The 21,445-nt window shown below is 40.6% G+C and overlaps 1 protein-coding gene across 2 annotated transcripts in view; it reads left to right on the top strand.

Moving 5' to 3' along the window:
* ptpn4a (protein tyrosine phosphatase non-receptor type 4a) overlaps positions 1 to 21,445 on the top strand; it is a 62,946-nt gene that overhangs the window by 1,341 nt on the left and 40,160 nt on the right. The window lies entirely within an intron of this gene.

Genomic DNA, 21,445 nt, shown 5'->3' with positions numbered 1-21,445 from the left:
GTAGGCACGACACCATCTTGGCATTTTAAGAAGCAGTCACATGCTATCATGTCTCTGCATGTTGCTGTTTCAAAAAGAACGCCTGAAATGTACAGTGTATCAGATGCTGCAGATGATCGTTGCACAGTGCACAAACGTGTGGATGAGCTCTTCTGTTTGTATTCGAAATCATTGACAATATGGTGGCCAGAAGATTCCATCTCATTACATTTCAAAAGATAAATTCAACTGATTCATACAAATGTTGATTTTACTTTGTCATTCATTACCAAACGTTTGATAGGAATGCTCTCATGTAGTGTCACATTCTAGAAATGTCACAGGTAGAGGTCCTGTGTGAATAAGCTGCTTATTTTCCCCCGGCACCAATAATAAATAGTTCATTGTTTTTGTGAGGCAAATGACAGAAACAGGGAGTCATGTTCAGTAGACAAGCAGCTGTTAACTGTGCAGTGTCAAGTAATGGATATCAGCATCCTCCTTTTCTCTCTCTCGCTCTCTCTCCCTCTCTCGATGACGTAATCCTCCACCATGCCACATCTTTTGGGTCGCAGTCGGTTCCTCTGCTACCCGCTGCTTGCCAGCCTGCTGCCACTGCTGAGATCATATGGACGCTGCTCTGTCCTGTTCGTTTAGCCTGTAGCTCTCATTGCTCCTTCTCTGGCATGCATGTCTAAAACAACAGCACAATGATCTGAAAGAAGCGTCCACACAGTAGCTCATGAATGGCACCCCAGTGAGGGGCAGCTAATGAAGGAGCTGTTGATAAACTCATGTAGCAGTGTTCATCAAAAAAAGTCAGATAGAATACTGGGCAAGTTCTCTGTCATTTTACTTTGACTTTTTATCTGTAAGAAAAGATGGTGGGTACTGTTTTGACAACAGCGTCTCGGCAGTTTCCATTTCTCAAGGATTCCATATAAACATTGCGCTTTCATGTGCCCGCAAAGCTTAACAGACAACCACTCCTTTTCCCAAATGATTTTAACCTAATATTTGTGGCTCTTCTTGGCCTGAATACATATGGGATTCCCTGTGTGGGACCTGATGATTGCTGAAGCTGAACTATTTATCTTAGCCCTGCATGTTGTACATTTTTGTATTTGGGGCACCATTATTATAGGCTTGGATTGCTATCATATTATTATATATAAGCAGTGATGGTGGTTAAGATAGTATTTGCATTAATCTAGACGAGACTGCTGTTACTATAGGACAGGCTCGGTAGATTGTATAAGCGACTTTAAAGGTCACTGAAGCCGATTATATAATCAAATGTAGGTGGCATCCAAACGTCATACTTGACTTTGAATCATATCTAATTAAGCACTCATTTAGTGAGAGACACCCTTCATATGTTGGTTTTATTAACCTAACATTGTTGCCAAATGCCAGCTGTTAATTACACATTTTCACCAATACATTTTTATCTGACCCACCTTTTTTTCTTGTTCCCAGACAATTGCTCTCTAATAACTGTTATTTAATGGCTTCAATGATTCTGCCGGCACAAAAGGTTTCTCCTTGCTGTTCAAACCAACAGAACCATTCTGGAAGCCTGAATAAAATTCTGCAGCCAGTTTATAGAAGGATGTCTTTTGTGCAACATTCCTGCATGATAAAAAGAAAATCGTACCCTGACATCTTGAATGTACAGTAGAGTTTGAGTATGAGCAGTGGTGCTGGTACCAAAACATGAATTAAAATGGCAGAGCAAAGTTTGCTATCATAAAATGGAACATACAAATCCATACATGATGTGCTGGACAGATTAGTGAAGTGAACTATATTTCTTTGCTTTCATTCTGTCCAGTCATTGAAGAAGTGGACAGACCCAGCCGGTGAAGATTAAATTGCTTGTGGCAATGGCCTCACTTTACTTAAGCGGTGCACCTACGAGAGAGAGAGACAGAGAGAGAGGAGAGAAGGCATGGATGGGAATGGAGGGAGGAAGACAGAAGGGGCACAGGTGTGGCAAAAGTAATTGGGATCAACTACACCTGCTATCATGGGGCTGAGGGGGGTCCCATGGGAGTAAGCTGGGAGTCAGGTAGTTTCATCAGATCCCAAGGCGAATTGGGACTCAACTGCAGTTGTGGAATATGATTCAGAGGGGAAACTGTAATTCACCCTGACATTGTTTCCAACTTTTCAATCTCAGAATTCTACTGTGTTGGTTATTAACAATAATGATCACATTAGTCTCAGCCTTGGGGCATACCCTGCAAGGCTGCCAATATATTCAGTATGAACAGATTTGTTGGACAGTGTTACCTGAAGCAGAGGTCTGCATTGAGAGCATGGCGAAATAAATCGTCCATTGTCCGTTCTCCCCCCTGTAAATTGACTCAAGGCTGGTGTTTTACTTGTAAAAGAAGTATTGTATTAATTCAGGAACACTGAATATGGGGCCATTCACATGCAGCATCAAAAATGCATGGAAGAAGCTAGAGGTGTTTTTAATCAGGGTCAATGTGGGCCTGAGCCTCTGTCGAGTCTGTCATTGCTAAGCAGTTAACCAGACAAACTTGGTGTGATGCGCAATCTCATCATATGCGTATCTTGACCACGTCACTCTCTTTGTAATTGTACGTATGCATTGAAAATAATGTATCTGTGTGAGCAGCTCTAATACTCTTTACTACCAGCACAGCACCACATCTTATTGACTTTGGTTGAAGGATGCAAGAATTTTACTGTTTCATTGTCATCTTGATAAGTTGAAAAATGCCACAAATGAATGTCCATGTTGCAGCCTATAGACCCTGTCACTACCAGTGCATTGTCATGTCATCTCTGCAGGGTTTTCTCCCTGGGTTTGACTGATATAAGTGGACAAGATGCATACAAATGACAAACATCTGCTTAAACATCATAAATGGCCCCACATAGCTATATGGTCAAAGGTCAACCATTGTTTTTGTCAGTTTGAAAGGTTGAGAGATGTGTACACACTGTGGGATGGGCTGGGAGTACAGAGTGTAAGGAAATGTGTGGAGCATTGTATGTTTAAGATTGCATACCCCAGTGCTTGTGCAAAATTGGTGGATAAGGCCTTTGGAATAATATGTATTTTAGGTTGTCTTTTACATTCCCTCTGACATTTAGCTGTTGTCTGACCTTTTGTCTCTCAAGTCATTTTATCAATTTTTGGCTGCCTCTCACCTCACCTTCTAACCATTATATCAATATATATATTTAAGCTTTGTTGTAGTGCTATCAAGGAAAATTATTGTGAACATTATTATTATTGAAATGTTTCGCAGTAATAGTCTCGCACCTGATTTCTGATTATTCTCTGTGTTATAAAGACACACTGTTTCACTTTACATAGCGCTGAGTAGTGCTGACAGCTCAGTGTTGGTTTGAACTGACTAAGAGGACTGCTAGTTGGGTGCTGCAGGCAAGATACATTTTCAGTATTTTAAGATGGTAGATTTGCATATCCTGTGTGAGTAGGCTTTGAGTTGTTGCCAGAGTTGCATTGAGAACTTTCTGTCACCACTTGTAATATCAATAGGGCTGTCTGTACACACAGTGGTGTGTTTGATCCCCAGTTCAGTTCTGTTTACCTTAAGGATCCCTCACAAGATTTTCCTCTTTATTTGAGCGACATCAGGCTCCTTGTTATCTATGTAGACTGCTGGGAGGGGAGGGGTGATATAAGCTTAAATTGATTTCATGATATTTCTCGGAAATATGTAATGACAACACTCGGGTTTAAAGTATTATGTAGTATTATGTATTATGAAACTGAACATTGTTGTATTGATGATTGAAGTTAGCAGTATTTAGTACATACTGGAAAAAAGTTATTGTATTTCCATACTATTCCAATGAACTGATGGCCATTTAATAAGTGCATGTCCAGCAAGACTTGTTGGCTTCCAGCCACACTTGTGTCGAAGTACTGAAGTGAACCAGCCAAAGACAATCCCTTCTCATACATATCTAGCAAGATATCGCATACAAAGGTAGAATTGATGTAAGCTGTTGATGGAGAAAGAGCTCTGGGCCTCACATCACTTGGTTTCTTTACGCTGCCATTGTGGCAGGAAAAGTTGATGCAAAAATGGATGGAGCCAGTGACGGCTTCAAGCCATCAGTGAATATAAGTGACCCAGTTAATGCTTCTTGAAACTATCCAAAGTTGACATTCCAGACCTGCAGTATTCTGACATCTTCAACTTTCTCAAGCTTTCCTTCTTCCTACTCCAGAGAACATTTAGAAAGCACACTAAAAGCTTGAAATAAACAAGATATTAAAGCTAGGAAGCGTTGGATTACTTGCCTGATGTGACATGATCAGGGCCACACGGTTGGTGTAGTGGTTAGCGCTCTTGCCTTTGCAGCAAGAAGACCCATAGAAATTGACTATAGGTGTGAATGTGAGAGTGAATGGTTGTTTGTCTCTATGTGTGGCCCTGTGATGGACTGGCAAACTGTCCAGGGTGTACCCCGCCTATCGCCTGTGTCAGCTGAAATTGGCACAGCACCCCGGTGGAGGATAAAGGGATGGATAATGGATGGATGGATGAAGTGGTCACAGCACAAGCAGAATCCGTTTTCTGTGGGTTTCCTTTGCTCAGTCTTCTGCTCGCTTTAAGGGCATTTTAGGGCAGTGATCCACCTTTGATTGGGGAAACTGTAGAATTTTCTTATCTCTGACTGTTTTTGTATCCCGGGGCAGAACAGCGTTCCATCACCTTCACCTTTTTTTTAATGAATACAGCTGGCGAAGAGGCATGTTTCCTGGCAGATTAAAACTGCACGTCTGCCTGCCAAAATGGTGTTGTTTTGGTTCCCACTGTTGCATGCTGGGATTGCATGACTACATCTTATGGAGCTCTGTGGCACACCTTGTCAGCAGAAATCAACTCCCAAGCCCCAAACACAGCTGTGTTAACCTCACGTACAAGTCACAACACTATAGACAGAATCCTGAGTCGAAGCTGCCTTGACACATTTAGACCAAAATAGAGGACAAGTAGGCCCATATTAGTAGTGACACATTTTGACTGCTCACACAGAATAGCTTTATCAAATATGGATGCAGCTGTCGGGCTTGTAGCGTGGTCATTTCAATACAATTCAGAAAGAAGGGGATAAGACACGTATGGTGGTATTGGCATATATAGGTGAACCTGAATATACTGTTATTTAGAGTGTAACTTGTTGTAGTAGTATTACTATTACCACTATTCACAGTTGGTCCCATTTCTGGGAAAAAAAGATCATACAAACAAATCCAGGCAATTAAGCCCAGCTTGGTTATGGTTTAGTAGCTGAGATGTAGACCTTGCCATCAGTGCAGGGGTTCAATTAAGACAGACATTACAAGATCAATGATGATCATTAAGTTGGAGATACATTCTCCAATGGTCACATGATAAATGGGGTGGAACAGAAGGAAACAAAAGTTATATTGACACTAACTGACTGGCATCAATGTGTGAATTAAATACAGAATAATGGTAGCTATATTAGCTATTTGGTTGAATTACAATAAACAAGCATTTTTTAAGGTATATACAGGGAACACCTAGTTGTCTTGGTATGTTTCTTTTTTTTGAAGGAACATGTGCAGCTCTGCTTACAAGACAAAAGTTAGTCCCTATGTTGCATTCAGTTCTCCCAGTGAAAAGAATTTTTCATTTAACTGGATGATGTAGTTCATGTTGTTGATCAGTGTAGTGCTGATGCAGTAAACAAAAATCACAAATAATAAGGAATGTTAATGCATATTAATATGTTGTTTAATTGTAAACAAATTGGGAGATAAGCCTATTGCTCTAGCCCTTCCACTTCCACAGAGACAAAGGATAAAAACTAATTCACTGTTTTGCTAATCACTGGTAATAATCATCTTCAGATATGCTAAATATAGTAAAAGCAAAGTGCCTAATTAACTATTGATACTTAATTTTGTATTGTGAATACCTCCCACATGTTGAAAGGGCTTTACTGTCTCACCTAGTGTCAATTTCTCTAATTCCCTTTCTTTTACTCAACATGTACATTCCCCTCTGTCCGACTTTGTCCTCGGCTTACTCACCTGGACCCCTCGAGCCTGCTGTGCTGTAATCAGAACCTACACACACTGTTGAGCTCCCCAGGCGATCTAGTCTGCTATTAGTCACAGATTTAACCATGGGCATGTTTAGTTTGCTGACAGTTTAAGACCTTTCTTGTCCGTAATCTCCATGTTAGAAATGGATGAATAAATCTAACTTTTTGAGTTTTACCAGTCAGTGTTGGAACGTGGCATAAGTAGTGGTACATGGTCATGCAATTCATCTCTAAATGCTTCATACAAATGCAGTCAGAACATGGCCTCTGTATGTTAATAGAGGTTTTCTCTGAATGGTAGGAAATAGTGGATCAGTCAGTAACGAGCCAGTCTTTCATATTCAAATTGACATGAGACTGAGGCTGGACACACAATGGGATTAAGATTGGGAAATCGGCCCTTTCACACCACCACCACTCCATGTCTTCAAACATTTTTCACCTGAAAAAGACTCCTTTCCTCTATAGCCCCACCCCCACCTTTATACTCCTCAGGTATGCGAGTACAGCTGGCTCCTGCCTCTTTACTCAAGAGTTATGCCAGAGTGCATGTTTTAGCTTGTCCTTTACGTCACCACCACCCATCCCATATTCATCCGAAATCATGCATGCACTCCTATACACATTTAGACATACACCCTTTCTGTAAGGTGCCATGTACCCATTTTAAATCTGATGCTTGTGCAACCTGAGCTTAGTGGGCACACACGCCTGCGTGTGCTTATGTGTCAGCTTCAGATCCACAGGTCTGCCTTTTGAAACAGCTGCTCAAAGAGCCTTGAATACCTCAGAAGGTCAAAGGACACAGTTGTTTAAGAGCAGTGGGTCAGAGCCCGAAAAGGACGCTTCTTTATTCTGCTGTGTCTCCATGAGAAAAACCAAAATACATTGTGTTTTTGCTCATAAAAGTATCTGGAAAGAGTTCATTATTGCAGGCTAGAATAGAAATGAATATTTATTGTTATTGCACATTTAGACTGTACAATGATGTTGAATGCAATACTGCTAGTTCAGAGTCTATAAAAATACTAATGTCTCTATAAATATAAATGAACACATGCACACACTGCGTGCTGAAAACAAGCATTTAGTGCATTGAATGGCTCTCAGATAAAAGCTGTTTTTCTGCAGGTTTGCAGCTTCAGGTAATTTACAGCCTTGCAAATGAGCAGAATTAGTGACACTAAGAATCAACATTTTGGTTTCATCACTTATTCAAAAAGCCAATAGAAGACATTTGTGATTTCTCGAAGTTAAGTTTCCTGCCCTCGCTTTCAGACATGCACAGTGTTTTGGGTGACATTTGACAGTGTTATTTCAGGAAGATCAACAGATTGAATGGTTAAACACCTAGTTTTTTTCCACATGATTGCTTGTTCTGCATGGAGGTTTGTGGAGGAAGTGCAAAGTGATTCTATATCCAACTCAAACATGAGCACACTGAGCAGTCTAAAAGCCCAGGCCATCACGATTTGTTTTTATCCTGTACTGCTTTCAGTTCCTGCACTGTCGGACTTGTTTTCTGTCCGCCCCTCCTTCATGCTCTGCTTTATTTTTGTCCTTACTGTTTTTGAATCCTATATTCTGTCTCCATAATTACCTTTGGTCAACAGATGGGTGCTGAAAGTAGAAGTGTGAACATGTCATCACTTTACGCGCTCGATGGTGTGGCGAAGAGAGGGAAAGGAGCGACAACATATATAGAGATATCTTGTTACAAAGGCTGATGGGCATGTTTTTAGGCGGGTGTGTCCACCCCACGTGAGCTTTGATTTTTTTTGAACACCCAACACACAAAAGTTCATGCTCTCCTCCTCTCTTGATAAGAATGATCCTTTCCTTAAGCTAACTTTACCTTAGTAAGTCAGGGCTACTTTCTTGCACCTTTATGTGGCATGGAATATTTAAAGGAACATTTTTAAGTACTTGGCTAAATGCATACAGGGTTAAACTGGTGGAGACTTAAGAGCAGTGGAAGCTATAGATGTTTATATTGACACCTGGCATGTCATATACTTATAATTATATAGTAGTTTGTCAACTCGCTATCATGTGAGTTTGTAAAAACTGGTCTGTCTGTAAAATCTGTTCACTGTTCTTTCAGTCGATTGATCTAGTGTCCTGTCTGCTGACAAGGTATGTTCAGTATCAGCTTTTTTTTTGTTGTAGTTGGCATTTTCCATCATATAGATCTAGCAAGGCTCGGCTTGGGTTTTTGCTTTTCCATTAGGGATAGTACCTGGTACCTAGTGTTTTTTTTTTGGGTCCCTACTCTAGTGAGATTCCAAACGAGCTGAGCTGATACTGAAACGTGATGTGGACAGACTGCTGGTCACTGGCAGAGTTTCGCCACTGGAAGAGTCATAAGTGCGAAACAGAACAATGCCAAACTTTAGATCAGTTAAAAAGACTCAAACATCCTTAAACATTTCTAAAATCTCAACTTTTAACAGAGGAGTCACCATTTCCAAAAGCCAATGATTGTGAGCTGAATCATGACCTGTTCCCCTGTATTTTAGTTCAGTGACTGTCATACGGCTGCGCTCCGGTCATGCAGGAAGTACTGAACTAATCTTTTTTTAAGGATCTGATTCTAATGAATTGGTACACCAAAAATAACTACTTTGCTCATCCTTAGTTTGTGTGTGTCGTGTATAAAATTACATCACAGCAGTTTTGTGCAGCTGTACTATGATGACCCCGCCCAAGTTGAGGAGGTACTATAGTAAGGGAAAATGATGTGGGGGAAAAACACTGTAAAGTAAGAATGTTCAAATTCCAATTTTTTGTTAATGGTTAACAAAATGCAAACATTTTAACTCACTTTGCCTTTTAAATCAAATCAGTATGTAGTGTGACCACCCTTTGCTTTCAAACCATTATACATTCTTATAAATTATACTTGCTCAAAGTCAGGGATTTGTGGTATTATAGTCAGGTGTGTGATTAACCGGCTATACCAAACAGATGCTAATGATTATCATTTTCATATGTAGGTTCAAACACAGTCATTAACTTAAAACTGGGTGAGGAACAGGCAGACTCTGCTGCCAAGGTGAGCTTGTGGAAGACTGTTTCATGTCACTGGTCATACACCATGGCAAGACACAAGGTAGTTATATCGTTATACTATATCAGCAAGGTCTCTCCCAGGCAAAGATTTCAAAACAGGCTGGGGTTTCAAGATGAGCTGGTCAGGTTTTTTTTGAAGAAGTACAAAGAAACAGACAATTCTGAGGATTATAGACTCAGTGGTTGGCCAGGGAAACTTAGTGTGAGATGAAAGACATCATGCTTACTTCCCTGTGCATCTGCTCAGAACTGGCAGAAACCTATATGTTTGGAACAACCTTCTTGTCGAGTTCCTTCAACACTTCAACAGTGTATGTAGAACTGATGCTGTTTTTAAGGCAAAGGGTGGTCACACCAAGTGGGGCCCCTTTACATCCGGCATTAATTGTGTTTTCTGTGATCAGCTTGCGATCAGATAGGGCCTGACCACTTGTAAGTACAGGTGTAAACGCACACGAGACGCAAAGGGGGTTGGATTGTTATCCGATCTGCCAAATCACCTCGGGAGATGGTCGGAGACACATTGTGAGCACATTGACAAAATTTTGCTGTCTCCTCTGCTTTCATATCTTAATGTGGACCCCGGAGACGCCTGTAAATACCAGGTGTAAATGCATCTGGTGAAGAGCTTTCTGATCGCTATCCGATCACATAAAATGCATTCTAATGCCAGGTGTAAAGAGATTTAGGTTTTCTTTAGTTGGCTAACGCTGCATTTTGGAACAATTATAACTCGATATTACTGCTTGCAGCTTTATTTAGAATTCACATTTGTGAAGGCGCTCTAACTACATAGCATTTTTCAAAACTATTGCACAGTACTGTGTGTATTACACACACACACAAACACTATAATACTTATGTGTAGCAAAAAAAGAGCAAAATGGACAGTGCTATCTGTAGACAATCTATTTGTGTGTGTCATGATGAGAACAAGATTGTGTGTATGTTTGTTGTAGAGAACTAGGCAGCCTTGCTGCTATTTTCTGGGGCAGGCTATCAGGCAGTGAGGCAGCAGGGAGGGATAATAACAGAAGCTGTTACATTCTTGTGGTTTCTCTGATTTCAGCATGAGGCAGGGGGTTGGCTCTGGCTGACTCACGGCTGCTCTGCCTGCTTTGTCTCCTTCAGCCCCTGAGCCAGCATTGACACTGGGGCTAGTAAGAGGACAATACATGACATTTCTTGGACACTTTAATCTAAGACACATTAATTAGCAGACCATGAATGTCTGCATATTTCAGCACCTCTTGCTCAAGCGTCAACCTGGCAACTGATTAACACTGGTTAAGCCTCCACTATGAGCAGTAGCAGTATTTCACCTTTATAGGCTCTGTTCAGCAATGTTCCTCAGGCTATGGGACAGTTACAGATGCTACCTTTGAGACTTTATTTGAATAGCAAATGTCTTGCTATGTGTCTGCATGTGTTTTAAACAAAAATCAGTTTATTGATTTGTAGAGAAGCTTAATAAATTGCCATAGCTACATCAATGTAAAAAAAGCACACAAGTATCAAGCAAGAAAGAAAACAAAAAAACAGGGCTGTGTGTTTCGGTTGGAAGTGAATTAATGTTCAGTAGGGCAAAAAAACTGAATCATACTCCATGATTCCATAGAAATCACGTGGGACAACAGCAGGTGTTCATCTGGGTAAAGTATATAAACAGGCCATATTTTTCCAATGACTTCTGCACATCAAGTCCAAAAAGATCACACCCTTAAAACATCTGGTCTGAACTCTGTATATCCTTAAACTCACAGTATGTAATTTCTGTTGCCAGGGGTTTCTCAAAACAATAACATGAGATTAAGTTTAGGTTGATGTTGGGAGGCAGCATGAGATCACGGTAATTGTTGTCCTTCCCACTGTTGCCGATGGAAATCTATCAACGTGACTTTAGGTGTTTGCTTGCTTTGCAAGTTGGGATAGATAGAGCGAATTACGTCATTAAAAGGTGTTGAATAGAGATACGAATTTCTTTGGGTTAAAGAGTGTTGGAAATGTTTTGGTCAGTAAATAATATAAATCTTGCAATTTTTTGACATTTCAAATATGCGTTATGTTAGGTTTAAACATGCATATAAATGATATTTCATGGCCGGCATCAAAAATTATATAATTGTTACCTCAACCCGTGTGCATCAACATTTTTACTCTGTCACATAACTACTCTGAAATTATCTTTTGAAATTATCTTTTAAATTTAGATTTATGTTGAGCAGTCTACCTATGTTTTTCAAACCTGGTTTGTGGTTGTTACACATCAGGCCAGTGCTGTAGAGGAAATGCCATCTGCTGAGTGACATTACCAGAAATGCATAACCTGCACTGGCCTACATATGTACGCAAGAGTTAAAGTTAATTATAAAGAACATGCCATTGAATGCATGCGTCTAATGAAATACAGTGGTTTGCATTGTTGCAAGTGATCACATGCCAGAAAAATTAAAGTAGTTTGGTAAGTTGTTTTATTGGGACACAGTATTCAGAATGAATAATGGACATTTGCAGTGCACTCCTCACACTCAAGAATCCTGATGCTGGGAGATTTTGCACCAGATGTTTGAGTTCTAAACAAGTACTGTAGGCATTTTGTACAAAGCACTTTGTGGCCTCTTAAGCATGGTAATCCAATCAGAAATGTTTGCCTTGTTGCCTCAGGACATGCAAAAAAAACAGGACAAATTGCTGCTTCAGTATTTTGCGCCAGCAGCAAACGTTATATATTCTACACTGTGAAAACATTGCGCAAAAGTATGAGGTGACTGTCAGGTGAGCCCACGCTTTCCTGCTTTGGCTTTGTTTACCGACCACAATGTGTTCCACACACACCTCCATCTCCTCATTCTCTACTCTTCATACAGAGACGTCCCCCAAACACCTCTCCCACACGCATGCTTTTTGTTATATGAGCTATGTAGTACATTCAAACAAGCGGTTAAATCATCAGCTTTTGTTGAAATGCCTCAGCCTCTTGAATTGACCGTGTTACAGCCGGGTCTTATGGCTGTTCAGTGGTGTAGTTAAATGGTTTGTACTTGGTTGCAATCCGTCTGAACTGTCTCTGAATGTATGCAGTGTATTTTATCGGTCTTCTGCCTTGAGCATTCTTGCGACTGCTGCACGCTTATTCATCACTGTTACTCAAAACTCAAAATTTCCCTCCCACCACCGGTGAATGACAGACGTTAGCTAAGCTGATGCTGCATGGTCTTGGTATTTCACTGAACAAAATAAGCATTTACTTGATCTATCTGTTTTTTTTCAAGCTTACTGAGTCCGTTTCACACTACCGTTGTCTTGTCGTGACTTCATTTAAATTTCCTCTTCACTGCTGTAGTGCTAAAGATTCTTTCACACTAACATTTTTAAACCTGGGTGAAGCCATTAAAGAGGTGATTAATGCCATTACCATTGCCAATGGTTGTTTTGCCCTGTGGTGTTTTTTTTCCCCCCTCCCCGGCATCATCAGTGCGTGAAATGTGATGTCAAGGATGTGTCCTGGAAATGAAACAAATAAAACGACGGCATCATAGCCCTCAATAAAAGCATTACGGTGGTTACTATTTCTCATTTTTTATTTTGCCCTGTCTCTAAATCAATCACTTAGAAGGTCCGATTGATGAAATAAATGATATTTAGTGCTGTTCCAAGTCCCAAGGCACATCTCTGGCAACAACAGAGCAAGACAGGAAAAAGGACTGCATTCACCCAGGACTTACGCTTGCACTGATCCCGATTAGAGCCAAAGTAGTTAAAAACATGCATGTTTTGCAGTCATTTGACCTGGCTGCAAGTGAATGCTGATTAGACACATTCTCACTAGTAAAAACCCTGTTTAAAACCTGGGATTGAGTGGGTTTATTTGATCGGTGGGAATGAGGGTTTTATATGAATAACATTTTTAACAGTGCAATTTAAAGTTTTAGTTATAACACATGTATTTTGCACCACATTTAGTCAAAACAAACACATATCTAAATCCCAATTCCTTTAACTGAGAACTCTGTTAAATGAAACATTAATCAGACATGGCAGACTATCTTTTGTCAGTACCCTGGTGACAGAAACAGAATGGCTTTGATAATAAAGAAGACATTTTAGTGCGGCTCAGACAAGAAGCAGGAGGTGTAGTGTTTCTAGGAAAATGACTGTTGTGCCTATGATAAAAGTGTTTTCCTACAACTCTAACCTCAACTTCAACAGAAAATACTCACGGCTTCTGGGAAAAAGTTGTGTGAGGGGGGAAAGAATATAAAATACAGAGGTTGGATAAAATGGAGAAGAGATGAGTTGTAATTGGTTTAGCCGTCTTGCGTGTTATCTGCATCGGTATCAACTGCATTTGCGCCTAAGAATAGGACGACAAGGTCACCGTGAGTGTGCAGGGGATTAAGTAAATCATGTAGTCATCATGACATTGTCACATGCCATCACATCTGTGTGTTTTTGACGAGCGTGGCAGATTTTATTTCCCCAGCGTCACAAAATGCAAGCCTATATTTGAATGTATTTATAACAACCATGTCTTGATCGGTGTGGTTACCAGTTACAAGTGCACAGCGGTATAAATTGCTCTTTCTGTGCATACTAACATGAGCTTAATTTGTATTTTTGAGCCTGGTACATTGTCATTCTATCAATTTTTATGCTAGGCACATGTTTATGTCGGTTATAGACATAGACATGTAGATTTATATGTATATGTAAATTTATATTATATTATATTATATTATATTATATTATATTATATTATATCATAGAGCTGTTTAACACCAAACTCTTTTTACCTTGTAAAATAGGATTCAATATCAGTTCACACATGGACATGGACGTGGACTATGTAATCCTTTCTCTATGTGCAATGCCTTTGTTGTTCAGTGTGGTCTACATTATCAAGGGAGCTTTTATGTTGTACTGAAGAGAGGCTGATTAACTTGCTGCTTATTGATCGTACATGCTATTAAACACACATTCACACTTAGTTGAAGTGGTGGTGGTGGACCATTTATCAAAAGTGCAGTAGGTCTACTTTAAGAATCCGGAGCACATCGGCACATCCGAGTGGTGGACAATGACAAAATGTGCTTTTTTTTGTCATTGAGCATTTGTAATACAGAAACTGTTTCCACACAGAAACAGAACTTTCCCTGTACAATATTTTTATTCTTAAAAATGTTTTCCATAAGCACGGCATTGTTTCAATGTCTCTCTGCACACGAATCCCCTAAAACGTGCATTTAAATAAAGCTGTGTGTGTGTAGATGGAGGCAGATGACCCACTGTGGCAACCTCTAAAGGCAGAAGAAGTTCACGCATTCAGCTCCTAGAAAATGACCCTTCCTAATTTCTGAATTAAAAGACACAACGGCACTGACAGAAAACATGGTTGTGCAGATTAAATATCAGTTTGCAATCCCAGGCTTCATTAGACGTAGTGTAGTTATATATTTTTCAAATGTTATGTCTCCAGCTATGTAGTCAAGCTGCTATGCCCTATAACCTATCCTAGCAGCAGCAGCAGCAGCAGATGGGCTGGTGTGCTTGGTACTGAACAGCGTGCCTCCCTGCTGGTGGGGCAGAAATGTGCAGGACTGAGGTGGATGCGGGTGAAAATCTGCAGTGTTCTCAGAACATGACCCCTGGTAACATTTAAAGGTGCCAGTGTCAGCATAAAAGAGAGGGGAAAAAAATCAAGGGAATGTGCTGCTTTAATCAAACCAGCATCTCTGTTTCCCCGCGTTCTCTTTGTTCTGTATGTTGTGTTGTGTGTTATATGTGTGCACATCACTGTAAAGTAGAAGGTTTCTCATTATACATATATGTTCTCCACCCCCTCTCTTTTGCCAAGCTTTGTTTTCATGTGATACCTGTGATGGTGGTGGTAGATAATGAAGGTATGTTTATGGAAACACTGTCCACTATGATAAGATCTATTGATCCTTTATTCCAGGGAAAGTTGACGTTCAGTCAAGGCAAGACCCCCATTCAACTAAAATAAACTCAGGACCACATCTTGCATATGAAGGTGTCTCTGCCATGTCTTCATAAGGGCTCCTTGCTACAGTAAAGCTTTGTGAGACTGTTCTGAGAAATGAAATGGCATCAGCTGTCTGTTTGTTGTGATTTAAAATGAATTATTCAACCTCCCATGAGCCCTTTGTGTAATGTTTGTCAGGGATGTTGGACTGCTGGGATGGATTATTACCAGAGCTGTTGTTACACAGTACAAGCCGACTACCATCCATGAATATTTTCAAAATGGAAAAGTTGGATTTTAATCTATAGATTACCAGCAAACAGTTACTGGCAATGTTATTGGAAAGCAAGAGAGCTAAAACCTCTCCATTGTTGTTCATTCACCCCTGTAACCTTTGCACTGTATGCAAATTCAAACCACCAACTCAAGTTAGAAGAAAACAAGGCACACGTGTTAACTGCAGTTGATCGTGGTACTTTCGAAAGTGATGGTAAGCAGGAAATGGTGCTCGAGTGTGTATAAAGGAAACAGCGCTTGCTGCCCACAGCTCTGCAAACAGAGCAAAGTGCTATGAGAGTGACTGCTCATATTATTCTAAGTGAACCAAAGTGTTTTTTTTGGTTTGTGATGAAACTGTGGTGGGTCAAATTAGAATATATACTGGGATGCCACAGTCGGTATAATTAACGGGAAAGTCTTCTGTTGAAGGATTTACCTGGTTTGCCTGGTTTGGTTCACATCACATTTCTGCTTACTTTAACGTGCCTAATGATCTGCAACCTCAAGGTTATTATCCATGTTGAGTTAATTAAACTCATATAGCTGAACTATTTCCGCAGGTGTGCTCACTCACACATCACTGGACCACAAAACCAGTGACACATGCAGATAAATAAAAAAATAGGCCTCATGTGGACTCTAATGTTGGCTCTTTTAATTAGCGATGAGCCGTTATGATCGCGGCTCTGTTACTGGCCAAAGTCTTTTACAATTGGCTGGTTACAGAATGTCTCATTGATGGCTAAGTTGTTAAAATGGTGAATAAAAGTGATTCACTTGGACTGATATTGGTATCGTAGAAAGTGTTGGATAGATTTTGCTTTTATTGTTAGATTGAGAGCCACAAATGTGTGAATACTTTGACAGAAACATGAAATGGATGTTCTTAAGTTAAGTGTTATCCCGTATAACCGTACCAGCACTATATCCAGAAATTTAAAATGTCACACAGTGACGGTGAAAACAGAAACAATAGTAAATGGTTCTCAGTGATTTCAGAATGTCTCTGTTAGTTGACTGTTGACTTAAATAGAAAGCAATAAATTACAGACCTCCATCGTGAGCAACTGGAAAGACCAATGTTGTCTGTGAGAGACGTATGTGTTGCACCGTTGCCTCACAGTAAGAAGGAAAGCCGACTGGCTGGAGGTCTTTCTGTATGGAATTTGCATGTGAATTCTACCTGTGTCTGTGTGGATTTCTGGGTACTGGGGTACTTCTCTCCACAGTTGAAACACATGTATCTTAGATTACTTGGCGACTCTAAACTGACTGTAGATGAGTGTGAATGGTTGTTTTTCCTGTGGTATAGATAATGAATGCGTAGACATAGGAGTACATTAATTCACTCTCACCTCAAGAGCTAACACAACTGTTTATATTCATTTCATGCAGTGGCAAAAAGTGTAGCTGTGGAGAAGAAGATGGATTGATGAACCATAGAGAAGATCAGGGCAAAGAGGAACAAACACAGAAGCAAGGAGAAGTGAGGCAAGGAGAGGAGTTTGTGGAGTGTATGCTATTATAATGAGGATATTACAATGGTCTGTGAGAGGCAACTGGATTACATGAGTGCAGTGCAAACATTGTCCAGAATGATCCACTTATACAGATGCCTGTTAGGCTCCACCACAGGCGGGAGAGTCACAGGAGAGCTGTGTAAATGAAGGCTGTCGTGATGAAAACTCCACTTTTTTATGTCATTAAAACGAGCTTATGTTCGACAGGAGGTTGAGTGCCTCTGCCTATACAGAGGCAGTTGTTGTGTCAACTTTTTATTTTACAGGCAGATGTATTGCCTTGTCAAACACAGGTGTCACTAATTAATTGCTGCATTGCTCGCAGCCTGTCGTTGGAACAGAGCCAGAGTCAATGTTGTTGGCTTCTCCAGTGCTTTCTCCAATCCGTGGAGAAGAGGACTGTGCAACGATGGTTACCAGGATTGGTGAAAAGTCATATGTACCTTCCTATGTCCATAGACTGTTGTTTTATAGGCTTTAAAAATAATATGTGATTGATTAGATTATCGCTAAATGCTAACTACTACATCATAAACCTTCAGCTCACTGATGGACTCATGGAAGTAGTAACTGGAAACCATCCTCATGAGGAAATGTATAAACCAATCCAAACCAAACCAATTATATTATTCAGTTTCTATAATGCAATAAGTGGTTGAGTAATGGGGCCGGTTTTCTTCCTTACATGTGTTCCTGTTATTCACAAATGAGCTGATCAACGATTAAATAGTTATTTGAATATTACTGTCGAATGAATATAAGGCTGCTGTCTATGTGTTACAAAATGCTTTTTAGTAGCATCTACTGACAGCTGGCAGCTAACAATATATCAACAGTTTAATAGGCAAATAATCAACATTTCAGGTCTTCATTTGGGATCATGGGCTCAAAACTAGGCACATACTGTATACAGTATACATACAGTATTTTTTTTGTACCAAATTTATAGTAGTTATTTCTTTTCTGTGTTCTCTTTGTTGGTTTTTGTTTCATGGGTTGATCTGTTGGATGTTAGAAATTGAGAACTAAACCGTTTTTTCTGATCAATGCGCTGGAGCAGGTTGTACTCAGGCCTTTCACTAACGCTCTACGAGAGTTTAGTTTAGTTCAAGTATGGTTTGCAAATGTTTGTGTAACTGTCCAGCTAAATTGCGATGGATTCCCATTGGATGTCTGTGATCAGTGAACTTGTAAAACATTTACCTCTCATAATGTTCAGTGTAATTGACTTGGTTTTGCTTCACTGGATGTGGAGCCACAATAGATCTACCGTAATCACTGGCCACATTTGAATCTTAAACACACATCTACAGAGTGATTAGAGTGCACGTTGTTTGTAACAAGTTAACGTCCAAGGTAAGAACCAGTAACACTTAAATCTGGGAAGACAAGTTTTTTTTCATGACAATGAAACCCAAAGGCACTCTTTTGGACCCTATCCACACGGAAATGGAACAAAACATAAACAATTTTTTTCTTTGTTGTTTGAAAAAGTTTCCCGTAAACACAGTATAATGCCAGGAAATGTCTAATTACATTGCATATACATTACAGTGTGTATAATCGCAGAAATGTAAACAGAAAGAACCAAGCCAGGGGAAATCAAGAAGGAAAATTTAAAATTTAACTTATCATAAAGCAAATGATAACCTTACTTTTTTTTTTCTCCAAAAAACGACTAGCAACAAATAAAGCAACTTTCTGGAATAACCATAACTACTTTCCAAGAAGGAAATGTCCAGTTCTGCCGCACGAGTGAGCTTCATCTAGCTCTATTTACTGCGGCTGGTGAGTCGATCTGATTGTAGACACAGAGAGGGAGAGAGAGAGATCATTGTGTGACCGAACATACAGCACGGAGTCGCAGACAGGAACGAGCTGTGGATGTGCAGTACAGCTGAATACGTGTGGAACAATCACTGATCTTTATTGTTCATTCAAGTAAAAATAGTGTCATAAATAATCTTCAACACTTTTCCTCACTCCCGTGTCTGAAGTTGCTGAGGACAGGACGTGTTCTAGTGATATCTAGTGTCTTTTCAGGCTGGCTTTGCTTACTTGTCCTTGACAGTAGTTGCCAAACAATCTCTAAATGATAATGACAACGAGAAGCGCAAGAGACAGGTGTGACGTTAACATCATCGTTTCCCAAAGAAGCATATTCAGTGTCGACGCAGAAACACAAAGTCAGCGTTTTGAGATTTTTTCACTCTGGGACCCATTGGCTCATTCTGGGCTAATGGAAAAACATCAATTCATGCAATAATTTGACCTACATTTTCTAACACTGAATTTTTTTATTACTTAAAAATTGCCCTGTTTGGAAAACAAGTTACAAGCAGCATCTATATGACTTTGTCATTAGCCAGGGACACGTATGGCTACCCCCAATGGATGTCAGAGGTCAGTCACTGCTCACATTCCTAGAGGTACAACTTCCCTGGCACCCCACCTCCTCCCACATAGACACATGTTAAATGCTTTGTTAAAATCCGTCAGTCCAACACACACACACTCACTTAACAGCACGATGTCCACTGTGGTTGCCCTACATAAAATAATGACAATCATGGGGGTTTAGGGAGGTGGAGACCAAAATATTGAGAGGGAGCAGTGGTAGGATCTGGGAGAATGGGAATGAGTGGTAATGAAGGCCTACAACAGTTAGAAATAGGATGGGTGCATTTGTTTTGAATGCACAGTTAAAACAAAGACCTTTCTTTTCTTCCAGGCTTCCAGCAGATCTTGGACCTGTTGACTTAATACCAAACTCCAACTCTTTCTTTATGTACTTAAAATAAAGTTCTGACTCAGGCCATGATTGAAAGTGTTTCATGCAGACCTCCATTCTGTGACTCGAACTCGGTCTCCTCACACCGCCATGTTGGCAGTAAAAGCTCCTAAAAAATAAATGGCACTATTGCAGGTTTCAAGCCGTAAGTGTTCATTTACTGTGGACTTTAAATCCATGAAGATGGAGCAAAATACCACTGAACATGACCGACTCGATACATCTGATCCCTACAATATGCCAATTATAAATGTCTATGGATGCAAAGACTGGCATTTTCTGCCGAAATGGCGTCACTTTGGTTGCGTGATGTCAGCTACCAGAGCTCTGTCGTCCGTGTTTCAGTTCAGTTCTTGAACGTCTGTGTTTGTGATAAAGCGCAGTAACACATAACCCCATGTTGATGTTGGATAACTTGTGCGCCTCTGTGCATGTGCACATGTGCATGTTTGTGTGGCGTGAGGTGTGTTTATATGGAGGGTGTGTATTCCTGTGTGCAGACGGAAGGGCTGCAGGAGCATCTGTGTTTGCAATAAGCTAAGGGAGCCAGAGGAGCCCACCAGTGAGGGAAGTTTAAGGGTCAAGAGTCTACACACACACACACGCACACACGCACACTCCCCTGCCTGTTTGTAAGCTCTGCTGACTGCAGGAAGCAATAATGGTAGCGTGTTTCCGGAGTTCCGGAGGCTTCTCTCAGGGGAGTGTGACTGTCCTGTCCAGCTCAGCAGAGCAAAACTAAAAAGAGCACAGCAGAGCAGGAAGATATGGAGCATAGAGAAAACAATACAGTAGATAGAAAATCATACAAAAGAGCAGTGGTGTACTGAGGCGATACTTTACAATAAGCTAATGGTTAAATATCACTGAAATTAAAAGTGGTTTGTCATCTTTACAATGTTCTCTGCTGGATTGTGGATAAATGTTAGGACAGGAAGAAAGCTGGTGTGGCAATGCAGCCTGTGGAGAGTGTCCGCGTGTCAGACCTCATCATCAGTGTATCCCACAGTCCTTCTTCCAGTGATAGGAGCGCTCAGTCCTCCCGTCCTTCTGCATGGCTTCACTCCTGCGCCTCTTTCTGCTCATCTCGCTAGTCAGTCTTGCATCCATTCATGGCTTTGTATCTGTAGTTGTGTGTGTTGTGTGTGTTGTGTGTGTGTGTGTGTGTGTGTGTGTGAGAGAGGTTATTCTTGACGGAGTGTATTGATCTCATCATCTTATCACAGAACGACCAGCTTCACGCCTGGTTGGATAGTACCTGCCAAGCATCAACCAAAGGATCCTACATTTCCTGTAATGCACCTCAGTAGTGTTTTCTTTTAAGATGCCCTCTGTCCAATAAACACCTCCGTTCCAGAGTGTTACACACACACACAACATTGTGTGTGGAGGCGGTAAACGGTGACACATTTTGAGCTAAAGCAGACAAATGCATAACATTAAGTCACTGAGCTGCTGTTGGGAGAAAAAAAAAAAATTGAGCGTTGCATATGTTTTGCTGACAGCATGGCCTGTTGTGGCTGTTAGTAGTGGTCCCACATATAGATTTGTGTACATACACACACAGTGTGTGCCCTCTGTCTGCCCGTGGTTATTGGGCTTCCGCGCACACACGGTGACACGTAGCTCAGATATGCGGAGTGCCCTCCGTAGATACCATCTACACACACACACACACACACACACACACACAAATGGGCTCACACTGAGCCATTGGTACACATACAGCGG

The sequence above is a fragment of the Solea senegalensis genome, linkage group LG2 (assembly GCF_019176455.1).
Source record: "Solea senegalensis isolate Sse05_10M linkage group LG2, IFAPA_SoseM_1, whole genome shotgun sequence".
Taxonomy (NCBI): Eukaryota; Metazoa; Chordata; class Actinopteri; order Pleuronectiformes; family Soleidae; genus Solea; species Solea senegalensis.
This window is presented reverse-complemented; position numbering and strand designations above follow the sequence as displayed.